The following is an 8,321-nucleotide window of genomic DNA, read 5'->3' on the forward strand; positions in this document are numbered from 1 at the left end:
AGACATATACAATGGCCCTAAAATAGACAATTTTAGGTTTAAGCACACAAGTGATAGCTAGTGGTACGATCGTTACAAAAATTTCTCAAAGGTTTCATTTTATTGCGCCTAAACTGGAAATACGTATTTTCACGTGTGCGCTTAATTGAGGGACTTTGAACCATTATTTTGGGACAATTAAGAATGAATAATATTCATATGAATGTAAGTGCCCTAGAGGTTTAGTGCACTAGTGCAACAAACTTAAGGGAAATTGAACACAAAACGCGCGAGTAGGGCACTAGTTGCAATTAAATTTTACGTACTTAAAATATTAGACGTCAAGCATCTTTTGTACGCAAAGGAATCAGAACCACATTTCAGTTCTTCTAGCTGCAATGGACGGATAGCTTGCAGCCGCAGCTCTTCACCATTCCTTCTACAAAGCTCACAAAAATCTACCAAACCTCCATAGATTCAACCAAAACTTCACATACGTTTAGCTCATCACTTGGACAATCACTTGGACAAAGAAGGAGCTGCACACTCACGGTTTTTCTTGGGACTTTTCGACACCAGAATCTGACCTTTTAGCACACAAGTAAGGTAACCATGATCCACTCTTCAAATCTAGTTCAATGAAGGCTAACTTACACTTAAGAGCTTGATTATGCTTATGGGTAGCTTATTATTATTGGAAATTGTTAAATGTGGGCTCTATGAACTTCCACTTTGAGTTGATGGCTGTGATGATGTTTGATGATGGTTTTATTGTTGAATTAGTGCTTAAGGAAGTATATTAGAGGTGCATTATCGCCAGAAACTGTATTGAGCTCTTGAAGCAAAAAGTTTCCATTTTGCCCCTGCTCTGTTCGGTCACTTTGATGCAGAAATTTGAGGATTTAATGGCTTGATTGTGTTTTTTACATGTTGTAGTAGTTGTGTAAAAATTTTCATTGAAAAATACTGAGTTTTGGTTGGTCAAACGAATTTATTTCCAAAGCTAGTAATCTGGAAAACGGTTTCGTCGTAATCCAGATCAGTATTCGTATTTCATCCATAACTCCGTACTCCGATGTCGAAATCAAGTGCCGTTAGCGGCATTTGAAACTAGACGTTCCCATCTTTCCAACGGTATATAATGCATGTTCTGGTTCCATGTGTGTGAACCGCACCACTCATCTGAATTCAGCTGCCCTGTTTCACCGTTTTGCCGAAATGATTTGATGATGCTGCAACTTTGGGCTTAATTTCGAGCTAGTTCCATGCTGAAACTGAAAACGATTTCTTCTGTGAAATTTTAGCCCTATGAATCTATTTTCTAACACTATCAACCATGCTCAAATCCAAGTTAAATTGAGTGAGTTATGATCAAAATACGGTGACTGTTTTGTTCTTGAAAGCCTTGGATTTGGACAGATTTGACGTGACATTTGTGGTGATCTTACTAAATGAATTTCTTGATGCTAAACACCTACCAAATGTACCATGAATGTTTCTTAAACTTTCTTTTCACAAATGAACCATGATTGGAGGATTTTCTTAGCCAAACGATTGGATTTGGGAAGAAAAGGATTAAGGGCAGATTGCCTTGAGAATTTTTCCAAACTTTGGTTGATTGGTTAACCACCTTTCCGAAGGTATTTTTCCACGAAATTTGATAGAGAAATACCCTTCATATAGGAGTACCATACTACAAAATTTGGTGTCAATTCAAGTCCGTTTCGACACTTAACAAAAGGTCCAAAGTCGGAATCAAATCTGGAAATTTTGTAACAGCCTTGAATTTTTTCCAAATTTGAGCTACCATATCTTGGTTCTCGAAACTCCAATTCTCGATCCGTTTGTTCTGTCCTAAACCTTACTTACACCTCTAATTGAGCTATAAATTTCAAGGGCTGGTTTGCAACGAGTAAATTCTGCCGAATTTCCAAAGTTAGCGAAAAACCAACCCTGGCTCAATCCTGGGTGATCTGGGACAGCAACTTTAAACTCATTTTTGAATACCTTCCATTTAGATTCGTGGAACAGTGTCTTCTAAGAACTTTTAGTAATTTCCAAGAGGTTTCCAACGGTATAAAATTTTCCAATTTTAGACTTGTATCGAGTGAGATACGATTTTTCAAAGATCCATATCAAAACTGAAATTTTCCAACTTTCAAGGAAATAGAGATTTCCAAGAACTTTTTACTCTTTCGACATTATGCAAACATTTTAACCTCGATTTCCAAGATAAAAACCCAAATGCTCCTGTACTTTAAGAAACTCTAATTGAACCTCGATTTACGAGTAATTGAGGTTCGATTTCGTGGAATTTTCTTAGATTGTACTAGTGTACAATCTTCCTTGATAATTGGGATATATGAATGATAATACGTTATTATTTGCCCAAGCGCACACGAGGACCTTCAAGAGGATCCTATCGTGCACACTTGAACTTCCAGAAAATATTTCTTCTTGATTTGCTCGGTGAGTGTCAAGTGTATGACTACTTGAACTCTATGGACTTGATTCATGCTTGGCTTACCTGATTACATGCTTAGCCTACTTGATTTTGAAAAATGGAGTCGAGTGTGTACTTTATCGCACTCGTTCTCATTTGAAACAAATGATTCATGCTTAACATGGTTTGCCTGATTTACATGACCTGAAATACATGCTTAGACCTGTCAAATGCTTGAATACATGATATGGTATGCTATGGCTACATACGTCGTTGGAGTGAATCTCCTCGACACTTACATGACACATGGGGGACGCCCAAACTCATAGGCCGACCTTGGAACTCGAGCCGGCATAGGCTTGGTCGGGAACCTCGATGAGTCATGAGATTCACATGATAAGCTTGATCTATTGGAGAGATCTTGCTTGGCATACTCGTGGAGTATCGCCTCATAAATGTCGTGCAGGCCCGAAGCGGTGTATGGTGGACGGATGAGAAGAAAGTGGTGATCTACGGTTTGGAAATATCAACCCGGTTGACGGAGAGTCATCACGGGAAGATATACGAATGAATTGGCAAAGCAAGTGGAACTTAACTCTTGAGAGCTACCATATCCTTGAATCGTTTCTGTTTACATTTTGTCGGCATTGTTAATTACTTGCAAGTTATCACTTGAACTGTTACTTGGACTTATTACCTGAACTATGTGCCTGCATGTGTGTTTTTGGCCTCACGAGCGTTTTGCTCACCCTATAGATTTGTTTTGCTTAACAGATTTGAATTCGGAGGCGTACTGGAAAAAGAAAAACCTCCTGATGAGTTTTTGTTTAGGATTTCTATTATATTTTGGCTATGCCCTTGGTTTTGGATTGTACTTTTGGAATTGAAATGTAACTTTTGGAGCGTGAGGTATATTTGGGAATTATGATGTACTTTGAACACCCGACGTGCGGGCTGGATAATGTATGACTATTGTTAAGTTTGAACGCTTTCGCATTTTCCGTATTTAAGTTATTTACGTGTGTTGGGTAGAGCGATAATAAGCTTGAATGGAATTACTTGAGTCCTGGCGAGAGTTAGGCAGGCGTCCCGCGGATACCCTTTGGTTCGCCTTAGGGAGAAGTGGGGACGTCACAGTTTCACCAAGAATATTCACTTTTTTAGACAAGATGAGGAGATGCGAATTAAATGACATTGTGAACCACTTTACTTACACTTAGGATTAAAAATTATAAAATTATATAATGAGCCTTATTTTTTTAATATTTATATAATATACCCTGCGGGTCGGGTACTTGCGGGTTTTTATTTTGCTGATCCGTATCCGTATCTGTTTTTGCGGGTACCCGACCCGCATATGCTCCGCTAAGAAAAATAGGATCAGTTATCCTTTTTTCGGATCGGATTAGTCAGGTTTCGGATCGGATTGGATTTTTTGCCCATCCCTGAGTGTCTACGCGCTTCTTCATCAAATTATTTTGGCAAATAATGAATAGAAATATAGGAGAAAAGTTACTATCAAAACAATTGAAATTGACAAATGTTATTGGCATTCTCATTTTTTTTAATCACACTTTCACTATCATATAGTTTTTACCAAATAATTTTTATTTATTTGTCTATATAATTAAACAAATAGTGGGAATACAATTAACAAAATATGGAGTATAAATAACATTTTTGTCAAATTTTGTTGTAAAGAGAAATTCCATATATGAAGTCAATCCTCCTATTTATTGTGGTTTAGATAAAGATTTTTGAACCAGAAGATGCCCAAAAGGGAGAGAGTTAATGCACTATGTGCATTGAAGATTAATAGCAGCATAGCTGTAGTTGTAATTAAACCAAAAGTAGGCATAATTTTTCTGGTACTTTAATAATGAGAAAATGTTTAGAAAGCCACTAACACCCGACACAATCTTTAATATCAATAAACTTACTACAAACTTGCACATTTTTCTTTCTTTTTGAGAGAAGAAGCTAGGTTATCTATATAAATCCTACCTAAAGGTGAGAATATTATCCCACAACTCCAAAACATAAATAGCAAGTTTAGATAAAAATATGACCTACCACATTTCTAGATATACATGTACAAATTAGAAGCAAATAATTTTTTTTATTGCAAAATATCTTCCTAATCAAAATTGAATTTTCTAACAATTTTTTGTCGAGTCACACTCTAGGGTGAAGTCTCAATTTTGACTTCCACCACCAACTGCAATCTTTTACAATCACAATCAGCTTGTTAAATCAACAAAATGTTACCAATTCCTTCAACCATACAGTCATGATATGCCCAATTTCAAGTGTTGCAATCATACCAAACTGGCAGGTTGTCGAACCTGTGCAATAATAATAATGATAATCCTAGTTGCCAACAAAAGCAGTTTCGAGTCAATTCTAGTACTGGAGTAGGGATTCTGGATGTACAATGGGTTACTAGATTCATCCTGCTAAATCCGATATACCAGAATTTATTCACGAGAACTTATTAATTTGTATATAGGGCAAATAGAGTCTAATCCACAGGAATTGGGAGTAATTCGTTTCTACTAAAGTTCAAGTTATTGGGGGATTTTAAGCAAATTAACAATAAGCTATGCTAATCGAATATTGCAATTAACTAAAAATTAAATGGCAAACTGCAAAAACTCAAATAGTATTGGATAGGCTCTAGTCAAGAAGCAACTTCGGAAATGGTTCTCCTAATTGATCATTGATGCAAGAATAATTCCACATATAAACTGATAAACAAGTTATAATTGTCAAATAAGCTATGACAATCAATTTCTCCGTAATTATCAATAGCTAAGATACGACCGTTAGTTATTGCCCTAATTACAAAATAATTTTAGATACGACCGTAGAATTAAATTTCACAATTACTTTAAGATTTAGAGAAACTCTGTTCTAACCAAACAACACGCTACGATGAGGTAGCATGTTCAGGGAAGTGTCATTGTTCTCTTTACTTTTTTTATTATTCTTTATTGTTTACATTGAGGACAATGTAAGGTTTAGGTGTAGGGGAGGGTTAACTATACTTTTAGGTGATTAATTTGCATTTTCTTTTTCTTATTAGTTCTTTGTTTTAAACAATGATGAATGCAATTGAGATACGAGTTTAGCTATGCTTTTAGGTGATTATTTTGCATTTTCTTTTCCTTATTAGTTCTTTGTTTTAAACAATGATGAATGCAATTGAAATACGAGTACGAATAGTGAGTTCATGCCATGAGATTTTCTACTTTTCTCGATGATAAAATTAATTGATGAATATGCTGAACTTGACATAATTTTGACCACTTGTGAGATTTTTGAGCTTATTTTTTCGTTTGTTGAGTGGTTATTGCACATGATTTGTCATTCTAGAACTTGCTTGGTTATGCATGTCAAGACTACATTTAATTGAATTTGATGCATTAAAATGACGAGGGCACTTATGATTAACCAATTTCGATTTTTGTAAAGCAACTTACTCCTATTTCATTGTCCTTTAGTAAGCCAATCTGAGCCTTTAACAAATTTCTTTGTTTGATAACCCCAATTGTTAGCTGAAAAAACCTTTTTTTAGACTTTCTCTTTGAATCTTGTGTTAAAGAAATGTTTTGATTTCACTGCATGGGAATTCGAGATATTATTTGAGAGGTATTGAATTAGAAATGCAAGTATGACAAGTGAAGTTGATTTCTAAGGTGTCGGTATTGAAGAAAAAAAAGAAAAAAAAAGAGACGAGAAAAAGAAAAAAAAAAAGAAGAGAAAAATTCTGAAAAGAAAGTATGTTGCAATGTGCTTTCGTGCATAATTCTTATGCTGTGACAAGTGCTGACAATTACTTTCACTTGTTAGGTTGTTGATATGCCTTGGAGGTGCAAATTTGTAAGAACCCGTGCAATGAATTTTTGGACCTTTTCTTTCACATTTTTACACCTTTAAATTCCTTTTTATCCTACCCCTTTACCCGAGCCCCATTACAACCTTATGAAGTCCCTTTGATTTATGCATTTAATTCATAGTTAAGTTGTGGAAATATGATATATGAGCAAACTTATGGTAATGTCATTTCATTGTGTCAATTTGAGAGCCATTCGATATCCTATACACTTTGGAGTGAATAAATGCAAAAATTAAATGTGAAAATTGTCAGTTTGACATATTCTGAATTTGATGAAGTTGTTGGGAAATTTAGAATACCTTTATTGGTATGACCTGCTATGAATTGCTTGATATCTTAATTGCACTTCTAAGTTGGAATATGCTTGAGGACAAACATAGTTTAGGTATGAAGGAGATTGATAGGGAGTATTTTTCTGGGTTATTTCGCTGATATATCATAGTTGTTTGGACTAAATGTCGCACTATTTGGTGGATTCTACTCAAGTTTTGTGTTTGGTGTTAATTGCAGAAATTGGTGAAAAAAGATGCTGAAAATCAACATTCCAAAAGACTTGCTGACAATTAGGCGTGGGCACGCTGAAGTCACGTTCCCAGGACGGGATTGTCGGGATCTCACACGTACGGGGGCAGTTTCCAAAGAATTGTGGACTCCAAGTCCGAGGTTATGCTGGAATAGTTACTGCCTTTTTCTATTGGGTAGTTGAGTACTATTAGGAATCATTTTTTTTTCTTTCTTGTTAGGATTTTGTGAGATTAGGAAAGTGGAGAAAAACTAGGACTAGCGTGAGCTTCTTTTTGGGTGGGCCTAGCCACATAAGAGAAGACATTCATTCATCTTTTGAGTCGCAGCTAAAAAGGCAGAGGAGAGCATTGTACTTTGGCTTTTTGACTTTTCTTGCTTTTTGGACAATTGGGAAGAAAACAACGATAGAGGCAATAGACTTCCTTTAGTCTTTTACTTTTCCTCTGTTGATCGAATTTTTGGAGACAAGAATTGACAACTTTTCCCAATTCTTTTTGCATGGCCTGTTCCCCAATTATGGAGAACTAATTTCATACTTCTAGTCAAGGACACAACTGAAGATTTGGTTCAACAATAACTATGAGATCTAAATTATTTTAATTGCTTCTTGCATTCATCGGTATTTGTATGTTTTCTGCTTTTAATGGTTATAGCTACTGTGTATGATTGAATAGTTGCGCAATGTTTAATTATTCACGTAGTCTATTTGCTAATTGGGGGTAGTTGAATCCGTAATTGTTCGATTACTTTCGTTCCGATAGCAACTGGCATAATTGGATTTATGTCAAGGAAACGTGCAATCTAATTTAAATATACCCTCGTATCGTGTTTATTGATTAGAGTAGGGTTTCTCTAGTTTCTAATGCAATTGGGGAATTAAATCCTATGATCGTATCTAGGGTTATTTCTAAATCAGGAAAATAGTCAACGATCGTACCTTGACTATCGAAACGGTAAGGAGACTGACTGTCAGATCGTATCGGCAGTTAAAAACTTACTTATTAATGAATGTTATGATTATATTTGAATCAATGATCAGTTGCATGAACCATTTCTGAAGTGCATCCTTGGTTAGAGTTTTTTCAATTATTTCTCTCAGTTAATTATTTTTCGCAGTTAATTTATTTAGTTAACAATTCGTTAACATTTAATTTTCAAACCACCCGTTCGTCTTTACTTAAAAAGAAATGAACTTTTTCCCAATCCATGAGGAGACGACCCTACTTGCCACTGTCTACTAATTAATAATTTTGTCAGTTAATCAATTTTGGTATATTAGATTAAGCAAACTTTTCGGAGTCAGAGTGAATCAAGTAACCCATTGCACATCCAAAATCCCCCCTCCAGTAACTGAAATTGATTATTGACTGCTTTTGGTAATAGTAAGATTTTTTTATTATTATTACACCGGCTCGACACCCTGTCAATTGCCAAGATACCGAGAAAACACATATCAAGTATCAATTGGCAAGATCC

At 35.5% G+C, this 8,321-nt stretch overlaps 1 long non-coding RNA gene across 1 annotated transcript; it reads left to right on the forward strand.

Annotated features, from left to right (window-relative positions):
- The first annotated feature begins 353 nt into the window (after nucleotides 1-353).
- LOC140004931 (uncharacterized) lies at nucleotides 354-3,408 on the forward strand. The gene is made up of 2 exons (XR_011812749.1): nucleotides 354-585; nucleotides 3,197-3,408. It is a non-coding gene; the product is annotated as an uncharacterized lncRNA (long non-coding RNA).
- Nucleotides 3,409-8,321: the final 4,913 nt, after the last annotated feature.

Source organism: Coffea arabica, chromosome 4c (genome assembly GCF_036785885.1).
Source record: "Coffea arabica cultivar ET-39 chromosome 4c, Coffea Arabica ET-39 HiFi, whole genome shotgun sequence".
NCBI classification, from domain to species: domain Eukaryota; kingdom Viridiplantae; phylum Streptophyta; class Magnoliopsida; order Gentianales; family Rubiaceae; genus Coffea; species Coffea arabica.